Here is a 23,481-nt window from a genome sequence, read left to right on the forward strand (position 1 = left end):
GATCTGGTTGCACTGGTAGGGCCTCAAACCATGTATCTATCCTAACTCTAACTAGAATGCTTTAATACTTTCCAATTCGAAATTGCTGCTGGCAGCAAAAGATTTCACAAAGTAATATTCTCGCCTGCCCTTGGTACGGTAGGGTAAGCGTTATTTCATAAAACCTTCAATCCCAAAATGTACCTTCAGCCTGTTTGTTTTCCTGTTTCTCTTTAAAACTATTTATTTCCTATTTACCTTCATATAAAACTATGTGAGCCATGCAGTCTGGCAAGCTATTTGCGTGTGCAGTTGAGCAAAAAAATAATCAAGCAAACATCCAGTCGCCGCGCTAGTCAGAAAATACTACGAACACAGAGCAGATAAAATAACATCTAAGGAAAACAGACGCCGTGCCAGTGAAAGGAAACCTAATGAAATGCGCTGCGAGGGAAGAAAACAATCAAAATAAATAGTTGCTGCATGAAGAAAGGCTTACCTAATATCAATGCGTCACCCACTATCTTCCGAAAGCAAACGTCAGGCCGAAGACTGAATCCGACGACAGCTCAGTTGAACAGGAACACGAAGAACCCGTATGCAGCCTCGAAAGAAAAAATAACGTTACATGCACAACCGAGAAAAAAAACAAAGTGGCAGTAACGTTACAGAGATAAGCTGCTTCCTGACAGTTCCAGACCTGCGCACTAGCGTGAACAAAAAGTAACCCTCGTACCTCCAGAAACTAATGAGCTACAACAAAAAAAGGCAAAATCTCCCTGGAACTATAAGGAAACAATTTGAAGCAAAATGTTATAAGCTAGTTAATTCTATTTAAAACTATTCTTGAATTAGATGTATTTCTTTACATGAAAAGATCGTCACTTATCTGAAATTGAAAGTTGATCACATAAAATCTTGTTCTTATTAAGACTTCTTCTTTTAATGCTGAAAACAGTATTTTTGCTTCTTCTGTTAATCCAGGCCTGAAAACACAGGGAAACCAAAACAACAGGACCTATCTCCTTGACAATTCTTAATGAAAGGCAGTTTAGAATGTTCTGCCTAGCCCTTTGTTTGGCCTTCCACCAATCAGGACTCCGGGTTGAGTCCACCATTTGGCTTGGGATAACCTCTGCACTCTGAATGAAAATGGTAAGGCCCAAACTGAGAATGTATATAATCCTAATTAAACAAATGAGTATGAGTAAAGAAACATTATTGGCCACAACTGCCCTGAAACGTGACACTTCTCCTCCCACTGTTGCGCTTTTGCCTCGTGAGTTTGTGCTGTCTGGTTCTGTTAGTCTGTCTTCCTTCCGTTTATTCCTTTCCCTATCCACTGCTGCCTGTGTCTTCACCACCCTTATTGCTCGCTCGTCCTCCTCCCTGCACCCTCGTTCTCTCGCCAACCTTGCCAACTGCGACCTTCTCTGTTCCCTCTCTAACTTGTGATTTTCTTGCTCTGCTATTTCTCTCCGTCTCTCTGCCTTCTCCAGTTCTCTCTCCCTTTTTTCTCTCATCTCCCTTTCCACTCTCCTCCTTTCCTTGAGATCCCTCTCTATTCTTTCTTCTCGAATCCCTTTCCAAATGTTCCCTTTCTTCCTCCCTTGTTCGCTCCATGCCTACCCGCTTCACTTTCTTCTCTCTCCTTCTCTCTGTGTCCTTGTGCTCTAATCTCACTTCCCTGTCGATCTCCCTTCTATCCTCCTCCTCCATTAGTTCTGACCAGTCTGTCGTGCCGCTGTCCCTCTTCAGGCTTTGTATTGCCTCAGTCGCACCTTCTTCCTCCCCATCGGTATTCCCTTGAAGCTTTAAAAGTACCTTTCACTGCTATCCATTTGTTCGTGCGTATGCTCACCACTGCATCACTAGTGGGCTGTCCTGTGCCTTTCTGCTTATCCTCTTTAGTGTATGGTGGTGGCTTATATGTTGGATTTGAATACCCCTCTGCTGCCCTTAGCTCCCTCATTGGATACATTCCCTGTTCATTATCTGTGTCATCAGATACTACACTTGGTGGGGCAAGGGGAGGTGCGGAGGGATGGGTGCCTTGGTCCTTCACCTCCTGCTGGCTTAGCATCCAATCACGCCTCGCGCATCTCCCTCTCCCTCCTGAAACATGCGCCACAACTCAATTATGGCCATGTGTTTGGTCAAATTCTTCCCCTTGTAAGCACCCTGTATCTGTGTCAACAGAGATTGCTGGACGTCCTTGGAGAAACTTCCACAAGGTGGCCATGGTTTTGTTAATTTACCTTCTGTACTCTTCAGCCATTCTAGGCTATATTTACATATTTTCTCCAGATAAAGCAGAAGTGTCTTACACCATCCTGTGCCTCCATTTCCTTGTTCCCAATCCCTCCCTCCTCCCAGCCCGCCCACCTCCCCTGATTGGTAGTAGCCTTTTGCGTCTCCAGGCCTACCGCCCACAGTACTTCCTGCTCATTTCGTTTTGTTTGGCAGAGCAGGTGGGAGCAGCTTTGGTCCTCCGGGCAGAGCAGGTGAGAGCAGCTTTGGTCCCCCGTAACATGTGTTTGCTTTTTAAATTGTTTTTGAATTAGCACTTCAGTGCCCTGGTTTCTCCCTTCCCTCCCACCCTCCGGTGCCTCCATATCCTTGTTCCCAATCCCTCCCTCCTCCCAGCCCGTTCACCTCCCTGGACTGGCAGTAGCCTTTTGTGTCTCCGGGCCTACCCCACAGTACTTCCTGCTCGTTTAATTTTGTTTGGCAGAGCAGACGAGAGCCGCTTTGGTCCTCCGGGCCTTGTGTTTGCTTTTTAAATTGTTATTGAATTAGCGATTCAGCGCTGTGGTTTCTCCCTTCCCTCCCACCCTCCATTTCCTTGTTTCCAATCCCTCCATCCTCCCAGATCGCCCACCTCCCCTGATAGGCTACATCTCTGATTTTAGCAGACCTTCCCAGGGCAGCCCTTTGCCTGTGCAGCCCCTGTGGCTAAGGCAAAGGGCGGCTCCAACAGTGGCGGCTCCATATCTTAACTGCAGGTGTCAGCAAGAGGGAAGCCAGTGGCCAGCCGTCAACCATCAGCGACTAGTAAGGTAGGAGAGGCACAGGGAAGGAATTAGAGCCTCACTCTACCCTAATTACCCTGCCACATAGCAATCTTACCTACACTAGATTAATACTGTGATTTGTAGCCTGTACCACGCTTGAATAGCGCTGCAACATTTGTGAAAGTATTTAAATTGCATTGAAACCTAGGCCTTTTTCCCACTTTACATGACTCTCACACTTAGGTGTGTTTTTCTCCGGTGTTTAAACCACATTGTGAACGTAGTGCTGTTCTTCGGTTTTGCCTTCTTAGCAAAACATTCTTCTAGCAAACTGTTCTACTATTGTCTGAGCTCCTAGCGTTCTGTCCAATTGTCTACTACTGTCTCGTCTCTGTCTCGTCAGCTTGCGCCCCTCCCTGTGCCCTTCCCTAGTGTTCTCACCATCCCCCCCCCCTTTACCCTCATTCCTTCTCTCGCCTCTCCCTAGCTACTCTATGGTGCTCTCTGTCTCTCCTATCTTTTCTAACTGCTTCTCTATCGACTATCCTGCTCTCCTCACTAAATCTGGTAGGAAGAAGTTTAAAAAGGACATCCTGGTCTCCAACCCAGGCCTCCCTATCGCTGATACCTATACCAATGCCTCTTCCAGGCAAACACTCACTGACATCCTCTTTGTCGTTCCCTCGCCAGATCTATGGACTCTCCATATGGTCTCTGTGCTTTCTCTTCTTCTGCCATTACTGGTGGCACCTGGTGGGTGGCCCTCATGGCCTCCTTCCACTCCTCTAAGGTCATAATTAATGTTTACCTGAATGGTACCGTCCAAGGCCCTCAGGCCAACCTTCTCCTCTTTGATAGATGTTTCCTGCACCTCATCAATTTCCTTTCCTATCCTGCTGTCCCTTCTCTTCCCTCTACGGCTGCCTTGCCTCCCCCGGATGTTTCCTCCTTGGCAATCTTGCCCATTCCTCCTTCCTCCTCTGCCCCCCCTCAGGCTTCTTCTACACCTCTGCAGGGCGTACCTCTGATTTGTACCCCTCCCTGGAAGTCTTTCAAAGACGGCAACCTTCTCCATATTGCCACTCTCAACTCTCGCTCAGCTGTCAAACACTCCTCTGACATCTGCCGCCTCCTCCAAGAACTTGACCTCGATGTCCTCGGTCTCACTGAGATAGGTTAAATCGTTCCGGAGGGGGTGTAGCCCTGATCTTCCCTGAGTGGATTCCTGCCTCTGTCATTCCTACGCAGGCCTACTCCTCTTTCGAATGCCTCGTCTGCAGGCGCTCTCTCTCTCCTAGTCACTCATTTACCATGGCTACCATCTATCGGCCACCTGGTCAGATCTCATCCTTCCTCTCCGAGTGGACATACCTCTCCTCTTCCCTCCTGGTCTTGACCACTCAACTCCTCCTTCTTGGAGACTAACATCCACCTGGATGCTTCCTGCCCTTCCTCTGGATTCTTTTGTGACCTCTGCGACTCTCACTCTCTATCCTCCCCTCTGGCCCAACTCACTCTGAAGGGCACACTCTGGATGTTCTGATCTCTACAGGCCTTCCCCTTTCTATCCCTCTCACCACTCCTCTCTCCTGGAGTGATCACTTTCTCCTTTCCTCTCAGCTCACTCTCTCCACACCCAGGCAAAGCCACTCCAGCACCTACCTTCTCGGTTATCCGGCCCAAGAAGCATGTGTCAGTTGAGGCTTTTTCCGCCACTTTCTCACCCCCTACCCCTTCAGCTGACTCACACACTGACACTGCCCTTTCTATGCTCCACTCTGCTATATCTGATACTCTTGATATTCTTGCCCCTGTCATAAGGATCCGCTTGAAGCCCCAAAACTAAGTGCAACACCTGGTACGACTCAGACCTCGTCACTCTTAAACGCAAGTGCAGGGTGGCTGAGAGGAAATGGCATGCTTCCTGTACATCTTCTGACAAACTGGCCTGCTCCCTGCTCCAAAGGCAATACCGGCTTTCTGTCCGCACCAAGAGGAGAGGCCTCATCCAAGCCTGCGTCTCTGCAGCATCCAACAACTCGGCCAAACTCTTTAAAATCTGCAAGGAGCTGGCCAATCCTGCTGCAGTCTCTACCTCTCCTGTCACCTCCCCGGCCCTCTGCATGGCCCTGGCTTCTCGTTTCATCTAAAAAAAACTCAGGACATCCTGTCCTCTCTCTCTCTTCCCCTCCTCCTCCTGCCTCTACTCCCCTCTCTTCCTCTGGCCCCTCTGTGGCCACCTCTCTTCCCTCCTTCTCTGCCTTTCCCCTGTTCTCCCGAGACAAGGTTTATAGACAAGTCTGATTTATGAAAGTCTCGTCAAGTTCTCCCCTGTTCCTCTAAAACCATCAAGGACCACATTGACACCCTGGCACCTGCTTTGGCTGACTTCTGCAGTCAATCCATGGCCACTGGAGTCTTCCCTTCCCCCCTGAAGCACTCCCTTGTGCACCCTCTTCTTAAGAAGCCTTCTGCCGACCCTACCTGCCCTGCTAACTTCCGCCCAATCTCCATCACTCCTTTCGCTGGCAAACTCCTGGAAAAGCTGACAATCTCCCAGCTTAATCTTCACACTGAATTGGTTGGTTGTCTCCATGACCATCAGTCTGGCTTCAGAGCTGCCACAAGCACAGAAACTGCTCTCCTGAGCATCCATGAAGACCTGCTCTCCAACCTTGACTCCAATACCCCCTATGTCCTCATCTTACTTGATCTCTCTTCTGCCTTTGGCACGGTGAACCATGCCACCCTGCTCAATCGTCTGCGTGATAACCTGGGTATCAACGATCAGGCCCTGGTTTAGCTGACCTGTTTTCTCTCCGATCGAACCTCCCAGGTCCAACTTTGGTCCTTTCTCTCCTCTATCTCTACCTCTACCTCTACTTGTGGTGTTCCCAGGGGTCTAACCTCTCTCCCTGGCTGTTCAACCAATACCTGGCACTTCTTGCCCACAGCATTACCGCTCTCTGCCCCAACTTTCAGTGCTATGTGGATGACACTCAGCTCATTTTCAGGCTCCCTTCCGCCACCTCTTCTCCTTCTCTCATCTCTGACTGTCTTTCTGCTATCCAGGAATGGTGTGCCGCCAACGATGTCTGCCTTAATGCCAGTAAGACTGAGATTCTATTCATCAGCACTCCCTCCTTTCCTGTCGCTCTCTGGCTGGCCTCCCTTTGCCCTGTTCCTTCTCCCACCTGTGAGGCTAAAAACCTTGGAGTCATCTTTGACTCCACTCTCTCCTTCGCGCCTCACATCTCTGATGTCTATAAGAAGTCACACTACCAGCTGCACCTCCTCAGAGGTATTCTCCCTTTCCTCTCCTTCCCCCAGAAGCTCACTGTCTCCAGAGTTCTGGTTCTCTCTAGGCTGCATCACTGCAGGAGCCGCTTTCTAAATCTGCCTGCTTCTACTCTCCTCCCTCTGCAACTCATCCAGAACAGGACTGCAAGTCTTGTCCTTGGCCTTAAGCCCTGGGATCGTATCTCTCCAGAACTGAAACCTATGCACTGGCTCATAGTGGCTGCCAGGATTAAGTTCAAAACCCTCAGCATTGTCCACAAGTCCTTCTGGGGCCTGGGGCCTCAATACCTTCAACTCTCTCTTCCTAAATATCTTCCTTCTCGAGCTCTTCGCTCATCCGCCTCCAACTCCCTCAGGGTCAGTCGATTCTCCAAGCAACGAGTTGGTGGTAAATCTCTCTCTTCGGCTGGGGCTTCCCTCTGGAACAGCCTCCCTGCCTCCCTGAAACTTGAGGAGAACCATCTCCGGTTCCGGAAGCACCTCAAGACCTTCCTCTTTGCTTCTGCTTTCTCTCCTCCTCTCCCCTGCAGAACTCCTGACTGAAAAAGCACTTGTCAACTGGCTACCCTCGGATCTCGGGCCTAGGTCCCCTCCCCCACCAGCTGCAAACCTGCACTGCCTCCCGGGCAACCCCTGCACTTACCCTTGCACTTGCCACTAGTTACCCACGCTATTACCTATTGTTTTATTTATTTGATTTATTCTTTACTGTTGATCCTATCTATTATTGCACTGCCCCCTCCCCTTTACCCCCGCACTTACCCTTTCCCCATCCCCTGCACTTGCGCGATCTCGATTTCACCTGGCCTAGAAAGATTGTTGTCTTTGTCTTCCCTCTGTTCTCCCTCCCTTGCCTCGTCGCACCTTGAAACACTCGTGTATAGGCGCGTTATAAATGCCATATCATATCAAGCTTCTGGATGGAGCCGTGAGATCGACCCTCTTTCCCAGCACTAGTTTCTGTCCATTGTCTGAGTCGGCTGTGTCACGTGTTCGGAAACCATGATTTGGAGCTCTGCACCTGTGACTTATGAATAATTATTCGAAACGTATTGCAGAAAGTGTTACTGTCGTTCAGGGAATGGAATGTCGTTTGTATCTGGTGGCCTTCTGCAGAGGGTCCTGTCTCACACGTTTGCTCTTGTCCAGCCTGAATTCTACTCAGCTCAGCTCTTGCTGAGAGGCTTTTGGCCTGCTGTCATTTTCCTAAATAAACACAAAATTGGGAGCCCTGAACATTTGGTGACAGGTAAAGCGAAATAGACTAGGAATAAACAAAAAAAACTCCTGGCAACAAAGATGATATTCAATTGGTCACTGATTTGACCAAGCTGTATCAAAATATAAGGAGATTAAAGTTCCAAAACATTTAGACCAACACGGTTTCTCTTTCCTACAACTAAAAAGAACGCGAACAGAAGAAAAAAGAAACTGTGGGAAATGCGAAGAAAAAGGGTGAGACTTAGTGAAGAAATTATTAATACATTTGGTCCCCCTTTCACTTTTTCTAAGAACCACCAAAGTAGCTTGTCCGGTGTATGCCAAGCCTCTATGTAATGCTCCACAAGGGGGTCAGTTAGATTTTTGCACTGGATCCTGGATCTGTGTTCGCAGATCTGTGTGTTTACAGTTCTCATGGTTTGACCAACATATTTCAAATCACATGGGCTTTGTATACAGTTAGCTACTTGGCTTGATTAGCAATTTGTCATTTCTTTTAGGGTCCATGTTCTGCTCCCAATTTGTAGCGTTTTTATTTTGGTGTTGAATTTGCAGGCCATGTCTCCGCAACGCGTCCTGTGCCAGCTCGGATTCACTTTAAGGCCTTATGCATTATTCATCAGGCATTAAACAGGAAAAGCTGCCTAGCTATACAGGAAAAGATGTGGTTATACTGCCCAGTGCGCGCACTTCCTCTGCTGATGCAGTATTACTGAAGATACCAGCCTATCATAGTGAGCAGATTGGCGGATGGGCCTTCTCTATTGCTGGCTCGAATCTCTGGAATGCTCTGCCTTTAGCGCTTCGTCAGACTCAAGACTTTGGCCTTTTCAAACAGACGAAAAACCCATTTATTTGCCTAAAGGTGTCTTCTCTTCCTCTGCATCTAGACAGCGCCATGATGCCTTCGGTGACAGTTGCGCTTTATAACTGCTTTGATTGATTGATTATAAATGCTTTGATCGTTGTGCAATAGGAAGCAATACACGCAGACAATTCCATGTCTTTTCTTCCCAGTCCTTTCCCATGCCAATTTCTCCCATTCTGCCTTTCCTTTGCTAGGATTCGTCTTGGATAGGCTTTTGTCCCAGTTCCATTGCATGCTTAGAAGGGGGTCCCCATTCAGCCTATTCCCCTCCCCAACTCTGACACATAGAAGGTGGCAGGGACGTCGATTCACCAAAATGCCAGAGGTAGCAGAAGTGACATCACCCACCTAATGACATCAAAGGAAGTGATGTCATACGACCTTTGACCCGGATGGCATCAGTTCCTCTTAAATCCTGATGAAATCACCAGAGGTGGTTTGTGGCTGAAAGAAAAAAGTACATAGATGTAAAAAAAATTAAATTACAAATAGGCACTAAAGCAGACTAGAATATATATATTTCTTTTGCTTTATTTAAATTAAAGTGCATACAGTTGAAGAAACAACTTTTTACACTAGCTTTCCAGCACAATACAGTAAAACAGACAGGATATAAAAAGTGAACAGTATTATTAATAAACCAATAAAATAAAAAAGTAATCAATTCATTCACTTATTTCTATTAAAAAACAATGAGTAGAATTTATATCAAAACATAAAACTCTAAAAACACATCAAATGCACAATCCCAAAAACAGCACAATAATTCATAGGCATCTTCAATAGCCAAAGATGACAGTAGTGATCAACTATCTTTAGCTTCCAGAAGTATAGTAATCGCTCTAAGCCAAACATGATGAGCAGCAGAAGCCAAGACTAGAATATTTTAGATACCAGCCACATTTTAAAAAGGGGCTGCCTTCATATGCCATGGATGGGTCATGATATGATAGGGTGAGATCCAATCGAATCAACAAAGGCAGAGCCACTGCCATATATATGCCATGTCAGCATTGTATGGCCAGTTAATTCCATATTATGCCAATTATAACTGCATGTCAGGTATTGTCATTATATGATAAGTAGAGCCCCTACGTTGCCAGTTGATGCGATATTACAGTATCCAAAACTCCAATAGATGCAAGTCACAAACAATGCACAGGAGCATTAATGCTTTGATTCATGATTATCATTTGTTATTCATATAGTGCTTTTGCAAAAGCACTATACATAATTACATATAATTATCATCCCAACTGAAGTAAGTACTCATTCATGAACCTCAGAAGAAAGAAAGGTTGAGTTCGCCTTGCCGGGATTCAAACCTGCAGATCACAGATGGATCGCAGCAGCAAGCGCTCAACCTACTGAGCTATTTTATCACTTTGCTATTAAAAATGCAATAAGAAAACATGTCAAAATTGGTTGCACAATGTAGGCCAGGCATATTAACACTTATCTTGTTTGCTGTAGCCTTGATTATGCACAGTAAAACATTCCATGTCACAATAAGACATACCTAGATGGGCTGCACCAAAATGGCAATCTAACACCGTAATAACACTTTTCATGCTTACTTTATCATAGATGCCCAGAACAATATACCATACCACAGTAAGCAAAGGCTAGACTGGCTTCACCCAAAGGCAAGTCTAGCCAGGTAATTACACTTATCACGATTGCTTTATCAGAGATGCCAGTACAAAATGTCAAGCCACAGTGAGAAATGGCTAGACTAGCTGCACCAAAATGCTAGTATAGCCACATAATAACACTTATGATGCTTACTTCATGATATATGTCCAGAAAATATGCCATGACAGAGTATGAAATGGCTATACTGGCTGCACCCAAATGCCAGTCTAGACAGGTAATAACACTTATCATGCTTACTTTATTATAGATGCCCAGTACAAATGTCATGCCACAGTAAGAAATGACTATACTAGCTGAAACAAAATGCCAGTCTAGCCACTAATACATATCATGCCTGCTTTATCATTGATGACCATTATATATGACTGGACCCCTTTCCTGCCCCCACCCTTCCCACACGTCCCCTCTCCCTCCTATTCTCCTCCTCCAACCCCAAAACCAGTTCCTCAGCCACATCCGTCCACATCCCTCTTGCTCAACCCAGTACTTATGTATGAAGCAAGGTGCTCCATAGGCAAGTTCTGGGACGAGATAGAGTGGGACATGCAGTAATGAGGATTACCTATAAGTAATCCAGGCATTTAACACAGGCACACACATTTAGTTTATCATTTGCACACACACCCATTCACCATTCACTCACAGCCACCCATGCACCATCATGCACTCATTGACACATTGGGCCTCATTACGACTCAGGCGGTAAGGGTTTTACGGCGGCGTAAAGAGCGCCGACCCTTACCGCCATGGCGGACTTAACACCTGCTTTTAGCAGGTGTTAAAATCCATGGCGCTAAGGGACCATGGAGTTAATTACGCCACCGTAATTTACGGTGGTGTAATTAACGCCTTCCCCACTCCCATTATGCCCTATGGGGCAAAAATGGGAGTGGGGAAGGGTAAATGGGGATTGGGGACTTACCGCCCCGCCAAACTCGGAATGGGGCGGTAAGTCCGCCAACCACCATGGCGTAAACGTAGTTTACGCCATGGTGGTAAAGTCACGGCCCAGGCGGTAACTTACCGCCTGGGTCGTAATGAGGCCCATATGATGTATACACACACGCACATTACATAATATATATACACACACACACACTTTTAAACTTAAAAACCTTCTTCGAATCCGTTGCTCCTCCTCCGTAATGCATGTCTCTGGTTCTCATGCTCCAGCACACACGCAAGGAACCAGCTCTGGTCACTGTGACTTCAAAAAGAAATTATTTCATTTTGAAATCCGAGCGTTCCCCCATAGCCAGGGGTTGCAAACGCAGTGCCAGGGGCACACAGGGGATTCCAGGGGTCACAGTTGTGACCCTCAAATGCGGTCTCTGGAAGGGGGGTCACCACCCCTTCATCTGCATCTTCTGTGCCAGCTTCCTGGCGGGCACCTGACTTTTTACTGTGGCCGTGCAATGAGCTTCCTTGGTTTTCTGCCCACATCTGCTTACCGCCCTCTTCCTAAATCCCTGTGGAACTCACACAGGGCACTTCGGTACCAGGCCCAGCTCCAGGAATTTTCATCTGGGTGGACCATGTCTGTGATCAAGGAGGCCAAATTTCCATCGAGTCTGGGTCTAGCAGTACCATAAACACATTGAGTCAGATTTCCCAGATCAGCAAAAAATGTCTTGTCGGATCCAGAAAAATGTATTTGCACCCTTCAATTGATTTAGTCACTTGGACAGCTGTAAAGGCTCCAGAGCCTGGATTCAAATCCAGGTTGGTAGGACCAGGGGTGAGACGTTTACACCGAAGACTACTTGGATGTCTGACCAGGATGCGTGTTAGGATTGCACTCAGTGGCAGGTTTAAAGCAAAGGGCATTATGGGCAAGACAGACAGAGGGCCCTGGGGCGGGCCATGGGGGTTGAGCTCAGGGTGGGAGTAGTTAATGGCTGTCACAAGTGTGGCAAATGTTCAATGTTTTTAATTGGTTTTGCTGACATAAAGTGATTTGCCAAGCATCACTCACTTCTGCTCACCTCTTCCATCCACATCTTGCTTTCCCTCCTTAGCCTTCCATTTGCTACTCACATCAGCTTCCATTCACCTCCTCCTTCTCCATAAGGAAACCTATTGCCAAAGCATGAAAAATAAAATGTGTATATTGCAGACCACCGAACTGACAGGTGAATCCCAATTAATCATGCTGTAAATAAAAAGTTGTGTATTTTATTTTCAACATTATGCCATAAATGACCTATAAATCAATACAGAGAAAAAGAAATGCAAGAGAAATAGTGTTGTAACATCAATCTACCCATCTTCCCTTTCTTTATCTTCCCTTCCCAACTATTATCGCTTTTCTATTCTATCCACTCCTTCTTCACCTTTAACCCACAGTCACCTTCAATCAGCTCCCCTCACCACCATTCACATTTAGCACCACTCCCACCTACCCCCACCATCTCTTCTTGGCCTGGCTGAGGAAAATCGAGGATGATGCCTCCTCCTCTGTGAGGGCTGAGCAACAAGGTCCCCAGTACTTATTCTCAGATGGTGTGAGCTCAAAGATGCCCCCCTTAACACAGTGGCTACTCCCAGCAAGCCACATAGGAGGTGCTTGTGGTCCCGCCATCTTGTTGTGAAAGACCGGCCCCTCCCACACCAGAATATTGAAGCAAGGAATCAGGCATTTTATTTCTTACAAAGTTACATTTTGAAGCATAACACTATATTTAGCATTCATCTTTTTAAAAACATTTCAATTGAGTTGAGGGTGTGAGGGAGTGTTAGCATGCAGGAGAGAAAGCCAGGGTTGGGGGTGCAGGATCAGGATGCAGATGTTGTAGGGTTTACAGCCTTCTGGTATTTATTCCTGGGGTGCGTGGCAGTGAGAAGGGACCCCTGCCCCAGTACCAGTCCCCTATATATCATTGTCTAGTTCATACTGTTTATAATATGCAATTGTCCATGATGACTTCTTGTTTGACATGGTTGCTTTGAATTGCTATTGAATGTCACAATTTTGTTCAATAAATGCAGCCTTACATTTTCCAAACAAAGGTGTGTGTGTCTCTCTCTGGTGGGCCCTGAGCCCTGCACTGCCCATCTAACAAACCTTTTTTGGAATAGCTTTTACTTCGAACTGAATCACTATAGAAGCACCTCATTTTGGCAGGTAAGGCACAGTGAGAGGACATGATTTGCCAGGATCATGCACTTTGTTTAAGTGTTAAAGCCAGTATTTGACTCTAGCCTTAAATTTAGGTACCTGGCCACGCATCTTCCCAGCTCAAGTTGGTACACATATGCGTTTAAGTTTGGTTATATATATACAAAAAATAATATTACATTTTATACAGATTACTTTGTCCCTTGTCCGACTGTTAAATCAACCTTTAATAGCACTCTGTGGGAAATATTTAAATACTGCTTTTTAGGTTTAAAAGATGTGCAACTTTTATACTTTTCCAGCAACATGATAAGAAACACTGTTCTCTTGTGTTATTTTCCAGGTGTTCATGATTCATCTTTTGAGAGTACACATTTTTTTTGGGCGGTGGGACCAATCCTCCCATGCTGCTCCCTGCCCTGTGTCACTGGTGGGTTCCCACAGTGAATCATTTTCATTTCCGGCCCTGCCTAGGCACACATAACCGAGGAGTTGCATAATATTTTCCAAAGAAGACCGACAAAATCATGATGAATATAATAGTCGCTCAAACAGAGTGAGGTTATCAAGTCAATACTTATCAATTTGAATCATGAAAGGTTCATGCAGGGCAGGCTAGAATTCGACACAAAGATACATTTTATTATGGTTGGAACTCCACTAATTAGCATGCATGAGAAGATCATCTGAAACCGATCCATACTAGTCATCCTATGCCCTGACGTGTTCAGGTAGGGCCCTATGTGTAGCAAGAAAAGCACCCACATTTGGGCGCATACACTTTTACTTAGGGATACAAACTGAAACCAACATGCACTGGCGAAGCCAACAGCTTGGGCTTTTGAGTAGGCATGGGATAAGCATTTGCCAGGCACTCTCATGAGGGTACCACCGGCCATAAGATCGGAACAGCTGGAAACACGTGCGAGTGCATGGGCATATGATGTCTTTGCCTGGCAAATGTCTGTCTAATACCTATACACAAACCAAAACTGTTTCAGTACTCAAGTGCAATGAAGCAATGCAGGGACACATACTCACGTACCCAAGAGGATATGTTTCAACAGTGAGCGGCAAGTAGTTGGTGGGAATGCCATAGGGATTAACATGGCAATAGGTGGGTAAATTACCAAATGTGTCCATAGAAGGTATGTCTGTTAATAAGATTTCCCTTAGGTGCAATTTTCCCTCCATTTATGCCCCCCCTCAAACATTTTGCTTTTGCTTGGCTTACCTAACCTGACTTTTTCCAGTGGAGCACAGCCTTCAGCTGCACTCCTCTGGGCTTTTGAAACTGACACATCCTTCACGCTGTCAGTACCAGGGAAACTAGGTTTACCTTAGTCTTTGACTATGTTGCCATTTCTTGGTAACTTTTTATCTATGTGTCAAGTACCTTCCAGTACTGCTCATAGGGGTTCTTTTGTTTTATGGCCCTAGCCACCCTCTAAGGATTTTTTGGTGATTGTACAAGTGTGCCTAAAACGACTTGGTGTCAGCATTTTACCTTTAAAGTACTTTGACTTCTTTTTAATAAACCAAAACGCGTTTACCGCGTTTGGCTCAAGAATGTGGACAGTGCTGAAAATGGCTGTGCCACAAAGTCTTTTGTTCTGTCCTATGGCCATTGTGTCCCTTTGCCTTCACCCAGGTCGAGTGACCCAGGTATTCCTTATTTGGGCATGCAGCCTCCCACGAAAACTGCATCTTTTGCGGGCTCCTGCATGTCACATGTGCTACTGCCCAGGAAGATGGTTGGGATTGTCTGGTCCCAATTCACACTACTTGTGCAAGTATGTCTGGTATGCCTGAATTACTGGAACCACTGTGGGCCATGATTGGCTCACGCCTGGCGTGAATGTAAGGGAGCAGATCTTCCATTGGCTATCCCAGATTTGAGCGTGAAATGAATCTTGGATAAGAGAAGGAGCTCTGTATCCATTCCAGGTCAATCACCTGAAGTTGACACCAAACTACAGAAGGAGCCAAGTATCCTGAAACAAAAGAGCAGGCCTGTTGAACCGCCAGAGACATACTGCAAGGTTTGACACCATGACCCCGTTGTTGTCCCATCAGACCCCTGCTTTTGTATCGATCACAGAAGGCCTGCAAGGGCGCTTCCACCTTTTGTAGTCGTGGGACCAACTACTCTCGGCACCTCCTGCTTACCCTCGAAAAGAGCTTCTTCAGAAGTGTTCCTGGGCCATCCAGTGAACTGACCAGCTCAAAACCGGGGTATCGTATACGAGCATCGCCACCCCGAGTTGATACTTGAGACTTTGGGAATAGCTAACATGTGGTCCTGTGCCCTCTGTCGCCAAAACGTAGTCCTAGCTCATCTGGGTAGCAATTTATGAGAGTGTGCCATGCTGCAAGCATTTGCGGTCCCTGTGTCATCCTGACGTGGTGACGGTCATTGTAGGAGCCGTGCATACCTGCCCCCCTGTGCCCTGAGACATGCTGCAATGGAACTGTCCTCTTTTCTTTATCAAGAGCTGAAGAAAGGCTACTGTTCCACCACAGACGATCGTCCAGACCAACAGCCGCTGAGAGCCGGAGCGACATGTAACTACAGGGGTAGAACCTACAAGCGACCTGGCCTAGACTGGCAATGTTTGGCCTGGACTGTGTCGAGGGTTGATGAGTACTTGCATCACTTACCGGTAACAGCCATTGTTCTTTATGCACGAGAATCCCAGAAAAGATACTCACCTTAGCTGGGCTAGCCTGCGCCTAACTAGATTTTCCCGAAACCTGAAAGCTCTACCTGCAAGGGTAGACCCTCCTCGAATAATAGGACACTGTTCTTCACCGCCTCAAGCCCCTTCCTGAACGGGTACAGCTCCTTAATGAGGACCCGCTTTCGCTTTTATGCACGACCGCATATTGTTAACGCACTGCTGTACTTTTGAGCAGCATAAGGCTCCCCACTTCATAGGGCTGGACTGCATAAGTTAGGGATCGACTCTGAAGAACTGCTTAATGAGATATTTGTGTAAACCTAACTCTTCTGTTGCAGGTTGTGGTTATGTTCTCCCCCTTATACGCATTTGGAGAAACGCATTTGTATGCATGGTAAATAGTGAAAGGCATGTGTGGTAACTGTTATTATTACTGTGGTTTATTCGTGTTTAGTTATAAGGCCTATAATAAATGTATTTTTGATATACACTTGTCTAATAGTTTTCTGTGGAGTTTTACTGTGTGTGCTTATTGTGGGCTTCCGATCACTCTCACCCCTCCTGAGACTTAGTCTTGACAGCCTGCCAAGCTACAGTAGATTGGTCTGGTTTGTCCAGAAGGTTCCCCTGTTCCACTAAACTAGGGTGGCCTCCTAAACTCCTGCCCACCACGTCAGCGTTTAGAAATCCATCTTAACAGGGTCCCTCATAACATCCAATCTGTGGTCCAATGCAAGAGTTCTGGCGCCTAACAGACCAAACTAAAATAGTATGGATGTAAGTCTATAAATCAATCATAACGACTGGCATTACTCTGGTCGGGTTTCCAGACGATTGCTTGCAAATCAGCCTTGGCCCTGCCACCAATGTGAGTAGCCCTGCCCAAAACTTAGTATGCAAGGCCTAAATATGCTTGCTGTGGCTTGTGTTCCAGTGCCGAGGGGACGTGGCCTTGCTACTGAGATTGAACTGCACCGTTTGGAGGAAGAACCAAGACTAATTTGCTAATGGCTTGCCCCCTTCTGTAATAGCACAGACATACTAAAGAATTATGCCATGGAAGGCTGCCCAGCACTATGATAGTGGTAATGTTTAATTCAAAGCCATCCATCTATCACTTTTTGATCTCCCCTCCAGAAACACATTTTTCTCATTTATTTACTCAAAGAAGGCAATACCTTGGGATACAGGGGTCCTCCTCGTCATATCCTTCATTTGCTTTTATATTTATTTTTTACGTACGATGGCCGGTTTGCATGCCTTCCTTGAGTTCACCTTGATTGCCACAATAATTACTATTGTTATGATGTACTTTTTTTCTGCCGCTTTAAAATGCGAAATATCACATACTGTGCCGCCCTTCGCAAGGTAATCCCTTCCCGAGCCCCTTCCGCTGGTTCTATTGTTAATCGGGGAGTTTAAGCCCCCAAGCGCACCGTTTTCCCACCCACCGCCCCCTTTCCAGCACAACAAACTCTTACTAAGAAATATTACTAGGTGGCTTGATACTAACCACTTGATTGGTGTATTCCTTATAGCTTCTCAAGTCCCCGCTTGAACATCGTTTGCGACACCCCTGAAGAATGTCCAACATTCAAAGTATATAGCACCGAAACATGTAGGGCGAATAGAATATAATTTGAGTATTGGTGTAATATGTCATGTTTGATTGTGTCTAACAACTGCTTAAATGTTTTGTGACTATAGATAAATATACACAATTCCCAGTGGGGCATTAGGGTCAATCAGTGTATTTACACTTTTTCCTTTGATTTCACCTTCCATTTTTTGTCAATCTTTGGATATGGATATGTGTTTTTAAGTGTGATTTAAATTGATCATTTCAGTCTTCTGCAGGGGCGAGGGGGTGTACCTGGCGTTTATGGACCTGAGCACAGCATTTGATAAGGTAGATAGGAGGAAACTCTGGGCTGTGCTCGGGTCCATTGGTTGCCCAGGGGAAATCTTGAAGATTTTGATGGAACTACACAGAAACAATGAGGCATGTGTACACAGTGGCCCGGGTGGCCATTGCACGGCCTGTTTTTCAGTTGGGTGCAGTGGTCGGCAGGGCTGCGTCCTGGCTCCAATCTGTTTTTGTTTATACATCAATGTGCTCCCGAAGGAGTTGCTGAACACCCTGGCTGATCTATTGGTTTTGGGGGGCCGGGCTTATCCTGTGCTGGCTTATGCAGATGACACTGTATTGCTGTCCAGGACCCCAAGGGCGCTCCAGATTCTCATTGATGCATATGCAGCATTCATGAGTAATCTGGGGATCAAGATCAATACGAAGAAATCAGCTGTAATGGCATGTGTGGGAAGAAAACATCCAGCAAACATGCGACCAATGCTCTGTGTCAGAGAAGTAATCCTCAGGGTGAAGGTGTTTGACTATTTGGGGATTTGTTTCCCAGAAACACTAACCGGGAAGATGCATTTAATCAAGCGATCGACCAAATTAACACAGCAATTAGAGGTAATTATTTGCTTCATGTCACATTGTGAGGGTCAACCTTTGGATGCTGTGGCTAAATCAAAGACCCTGATACTGTACGGTGCACAATTATGGGACCTGCAGAGGGCTGATGAAATTCAAACCGAGGAGAACCAGTTCCTCAGGAGATTATTGGGGCTTCCGAGTTGTTCCCTGTGTCTATCCATTCACAGGGAACTGGGCCTGGAATTTTTGGAGGATCAGTGGTCTTTGGCCCCGATAATTTTCTGGGTCCGGATATGGGCAAATGAATAATAAGGTCAGTAATGGCCAGGATGGGTTGGAGGAAAATCCTGTGGCTTAACTATATTGATAAAGCCTTTGAAGAAGCAAATCTAAGCATCTTGTCACCACCAGTGGCCCCACTGACTAAAATATAGGCGGGCAGTTATAAACGTGCTCTAGGAGAAGCGTTTGCTGTGAAAAGATTATCTGCAAAGTATAAGAGGAACTGTGATACAGTGCATGCTGTGATTAGCCGACCGAATGAGATTCAACCATACCTAATTTGGGGTACTAGCAAAAAAGACAGCTGGCTAATCACAAGGGCAAGGTTTTATTTGTCTTCTCGTGAGGGATAATACAGTGCACTGGAAGGGCTACACAGATTCGGCTGAGTGCCCAGTGTGTGGGTACAAAAAGGAAGATTTGACTCATTTACTATTGTTTTGCACAGGGTACAAAGGGATCCGAAGAGCCACGTTATTATCAGTGTTGAGGGAGGTTAACATTCATCACCATAGAGCTGCCATTCTGTTGCCGTCTCTGTTCAGGTTGCTTGGGCCTTACTCTCCTTCTTGAAAAGAGCAATGTATTTTAGAAAGGGGGTATTGAAGCTACAAGGTGAATAATGCAGTGAGTTTTATTTTGGATTGTAATGGGAATGGGAGTTATATGCTGTAGACGAACAAGTTACTTCTTACCTTGTAACGTTCTTTCGACGGGATGTTCCTCCGATGTATTCCTTATCTTTGATAATACGTTTCCAGCTTGCTGGCCTCGGAAATGTTTTCTATAGAGGGCGCTGCGCGTCGACGTCCGCCGAGTCGATGTCCCTCGACGGCCACCGTATCGGCGCCGACGTCACCATGCCCATAAATAGCAATGCACGGCGTCCGTTGCTCAGTTCCGTTTTGTAGCATAAGAAAAGTCATGCCTGAATTGGTTATTGACCTTGAAGGAGCGTAAGCTGCAACCATAAGGGAAGTATTACTGCGGGGATGGATGGGAGGGGCGATAAGGAATACGTCGGAGGAACATCCCGTCGAAAGAACGTTACAAGGTAAGAAGTAACTTGTTCTTCGAAGGGATTGTGTCCTCCAACGTATTCCTTATTTTTGATAGACTCCCATAGCAGTGGCATGTAATTGGAGGTGGGAGTAAGAATGTTATGTATCCCTTTAGGGATGGACCGAATGTAATACGGGCTTGCCAAATCTGGTCTCTTGACTAGTGGAGGAATCCAGGTTGTAAAATTTTGTGAATGCATGTGCGGACGACCATGTGGCAGCCGCACATATGTCTCTGACCTGTACCCCTCTTTGGAGAGCCGAAGAGGCTGTGATACCCCTGGTTGAATGAGCCCTAAGATTTTGGGGTGGCCCTGCCAGTTTGTAACATTCCAGAATGGCCAAAATAATCTACCTGGAAATGGTTTGTTTTGTTATGGTAGTCCCAACTTGTGACCCGAGTATCCTACAAACAGTTGGTCTGCTTGCCTGATCCTAGCCATTCTGCTGATGTAAAAGCTGAGAGCTCGCCTTGGGTCCAGCCTATGTAGCCTTTCTTCCTCTTTCCCCGGATGGGGAGGAGGGTAGAACAAAGGTAAGGTAATTTTCTGAGTAATATGAAATTCAGAAACCACCTTTGGGAGGAGATTAGGCTTCTCCTGTAGGACAACTTTGTCCTTGTGGAAAATTGTATGTGGGGGTTTACAGGAGAGAGCTTGTAGCTCGCTCACCCTCCTAGCAGATGTAAGTGCTACCAATAGGACAGTTTTAAGCGTGAGAAATCTCAGCAAACAAGAGTGAAGGGGTTGGAATGGAATGCCCATTAGGAAGTTTAAGACTAAATTTAAGTCCCATAAGGGAACCTGGAATGGTTTTGGAGGATAAACATTAATTAATCCTTTGAGAAATTGTTTCACTAGAGGTAGTTTGAAATACGATGGTTCCTCCGCAGTGCGCTTGAAGATTGAAAGCGCTGCGAGATAGCCTTTTACAGTGCCAACTTGAAGGCCTGAGTTTGCCAAGTAGAGTAGAAACGATAACACCGTTGGTGTACCACATGAAAACGGGTCGATATTCTCTTCCCTACACCAGCTGCAAAATGTGTTCCAACGGCAGCAGTATAAAGACTTTGTTGCTGGCCTTCTGGCCGAAAGCAACACCTCCATGACATCATCAGGGAGATCCCAATCCTTGTACCTCACCCTTTCAGAAGCCAAGCGTGAAGGTTGAGGGTTCTGGTGTCTGGATGGAGAACCAGACCTCCCTTCTGCGAGAGAAGATTCTCTTTGAGTGGAAGACAGATTGGAGAGCAGATGGACATATCTAGAAGGTCCGGGTACCGCTTTCTCCTGGCCCAGTCGGGGCAATTAGGATCATGGTTTTCCGGAATCTTCTCAACCTCCTGATCATTTGAGGAATAACAGGGACTGGTGGGAACGCGTAAAGGAGTGGAAACTCCCAGTCCACTACGAATGCATCTCCTAGAGCTCCTCTCGGGGGGAATTGCCTTGAACAGAACAGATCGCGCTTCCTGTTGGTGCTTGTGGCGAACAGATCCACCTCAGGGGTTCCCCAAAGGGCGAAGATCTCTTGAAGGACTTCCTGAGCTAGCTCCCACTCGTGGGAGACTGTGCTCTACCTGCTCACAGCGTCTGCTGTCAAGTTCCTCTCTCCGGCTAGGTGGACTGCCGATAGAGAGATTCCTTCCCGAATTGCCCAAAACCAGAGCTGCATTGCCTCTCTGCACAGTGGCAGTGACCCTACGTCTCCTCTTTTGTTGAGGTAGTGCATGGCCACCGTGTTGTCCGTCATTATCAGGACATTTCTCCCCTGTACTGATGGGAGGAAAGCTTTCAGCACTAGTCTGATCACTCTCAGCTCCAATAGGTTGAGGTGTAGTCTGGACTCCGATGGAGACCAACGACCGCTGATGGTAAAGTCGTTGGCATGGGCTCCCCACCCCGTGAGTGAGGCGTCTGTGACTATTGTTATCTCTGGCCATGGTTGCCAAAACAGTTCTCCTTTCAAGATGTTCTCTGGATAGGCCCACCATTGAAGGTCGCAGGCTACTTTGTCCGGAATCCAGAGGAGATCTGTCATTCTCCCTGAGAATTGCGACCACTGAGTTCTCAGTGCCCACTGAAGAGATCTCATTCTCAGGCGAGCCTCTGGCACAAGGAAGATGAAAGATGCCATGAGGCCTAGCAACCTCAAAAAGTCGAAGGCTGGGAGACGTTGGGCATTTTGAAACTTGACCATCTGCAGAATATCTTGAGCCCCCACCTCTGGTGGCGAGGCTTTTCCCAGGGAAGTGTCCAGGACCGCTCCAATGAACCGGAGTCTCTGTGATGGTATCATCTGTGACTTCTTTAAATTGAGGGAGAAGCCCAGTTTGTGAAGGAAGTGGCAGACATAATCTAGCTGGGTCTGATCTTGTTCCGAAGATACAGCCCTGATCAGCCAATCGTCCAGGTAGGGGTAGACGTGGATCCCTTCCCTCCTTAGACCCGCAGCCACTACCGACATTAGCTTGGTGAAGACCCTTGGGGCGGAGGTCAGCCCAAATGGCAGAACTCGAAATTGATAATGAGAGTTGCCAATTGCGAACCTCAGGTATTTCCTGTGTTTGGGATGGATTGGCACATGGAAATAAGCATCCTGAAGGTCCAGAGATACAATCCAGTCCTGGAGCTGGAGGGCCTGAAGGATTGAGCGAGAGTTACCATCTTGAACTTGTCCTTCCTGAGGAACTTGTTCAATTCTCGTAAGTCCAGGATGGGTCTCAGTCCTCCGTCCTTCTTTGGTATGAGAAAGTAGGGGGAGTACCAGCCCTTGTTCCTGTCCGCTACAGGTACCGGTTCTATGGCACCTTTCTCTAGCAGGTCTATAATTTCCTGCAAGAGGAGCGGATCTGGAACTTTTAGAGAGCTGTTCCCCGGTGGATGACTCTGAGGGATGTGTAGAAAGGGTAGGCAGTAACCCTGGGCAACTGTCTCCAATGCCCAAGCATCTGACGTTATAGCCTGCCATTCCGTCAGATGGTGAGTTAACCTGCCCCCTACGGGTGTCTTGTGTGGAAAGACCTCAGAGTGGTTTGGGGGCGGCTGATGCCGAGGGTAAAGAGGCACCTGCTGCTGCTGTGGCCTTAGTACCTTTGACCCATCCACCTCGGTGGATCTCCTTTGGCCTCTCTGAGCCGGCTGTCCTCTGCCTTTCCCGAATGCGGAATAATAGCGAAAGGACTTTCCTCTCCCAGAGGTTCCTGAGGGGCGAAAAAGAGTTTGGCGGATAGCAGCTCCTAAAGATTTTGCTGCTGCTTTAGATGTCCAACTTTTCCAGACTGTCATCAGCCTTTTTTTCCGAATAATGAAGAGCCGTCAAAGGGCATAATCGCAACCACGCATGCCTGCAGAGTGTTGTACTTGCCGCCATGGCCCTGCTGATACTGTCAGCGGAATCGATGCCAGTTTGAAGTGACTCGCACATGGCATCTTTGCCATCTTTAATAATGTTAAGGAAGGCTTCCTTTTCCTCTCCTTCGGGTATGCAGTCAGCCACTGATGAAGCACACTCCCACAGTGTGTGACTGAACCTGGCGAGCGTACAGGTGGCGTTGATGGACTTCAACGCCACAATACAAGCAGAGAAGACTTTCTTTGCCATAGAATCGTACCTCTTGTCGTCTCTATCCTGTGGGACCGTAGGGTAAGCGGTCCTGCTGCTTGATGAAGTTGCCGCTTGGACCACCAGGCTCTCTGGAGTCGGGTGTTTCGATAAGTATTCAGGGTCAGCAGCAGCTACCCTATACTTGGCTGATAATCTTTTATTGACAGCAGGGAGAACTTCAGGAGTTTCCCAGTTAGATGCAATTTTTCTTTGTAAGGCTGTATGGAAGGGGACCGCAGGATCCTCCTGTGG

General features: G+C 46.8%; 1 protein-coding gene across 1 annotated transcript in view; it reads left to right on the forward strand.

Annotated features, from left to right (window-relative positions):
• Positions 1-2,433: 2,433 nt before the first annotated feature.
• The window catches only part of LOC138473239 (caspase-3-like), a 403,122-nt gene continuing 382,074 nt past the window's right edge, over positions 2,434-23,481 (forward strand). The window contains exon 1 of the mRNA XM_069611851.1: positions 2,434-2,483. The gene's annotated coding sequence lies outside the window, so the exon portion shown is untranslated. The remainder of the gene's footprint in view (positions 2,484-23,481) is intronic.

Source organism: Ambystoma mexicanum, chromosome 8, assembly GCF_040938575.1.
Source record: "Ambystoma mexicanum isolate Mex_15411 chromosome 8, UKY_AmexF1_1, whole genome shotgun sequence".
Classification (NCBI taxonomy): Eukaryota; Metazoa; Chordata; class Amphibia; order Caudata; family Ambystomatidae; genus Ambystoma; species Ambystoma mexicanum.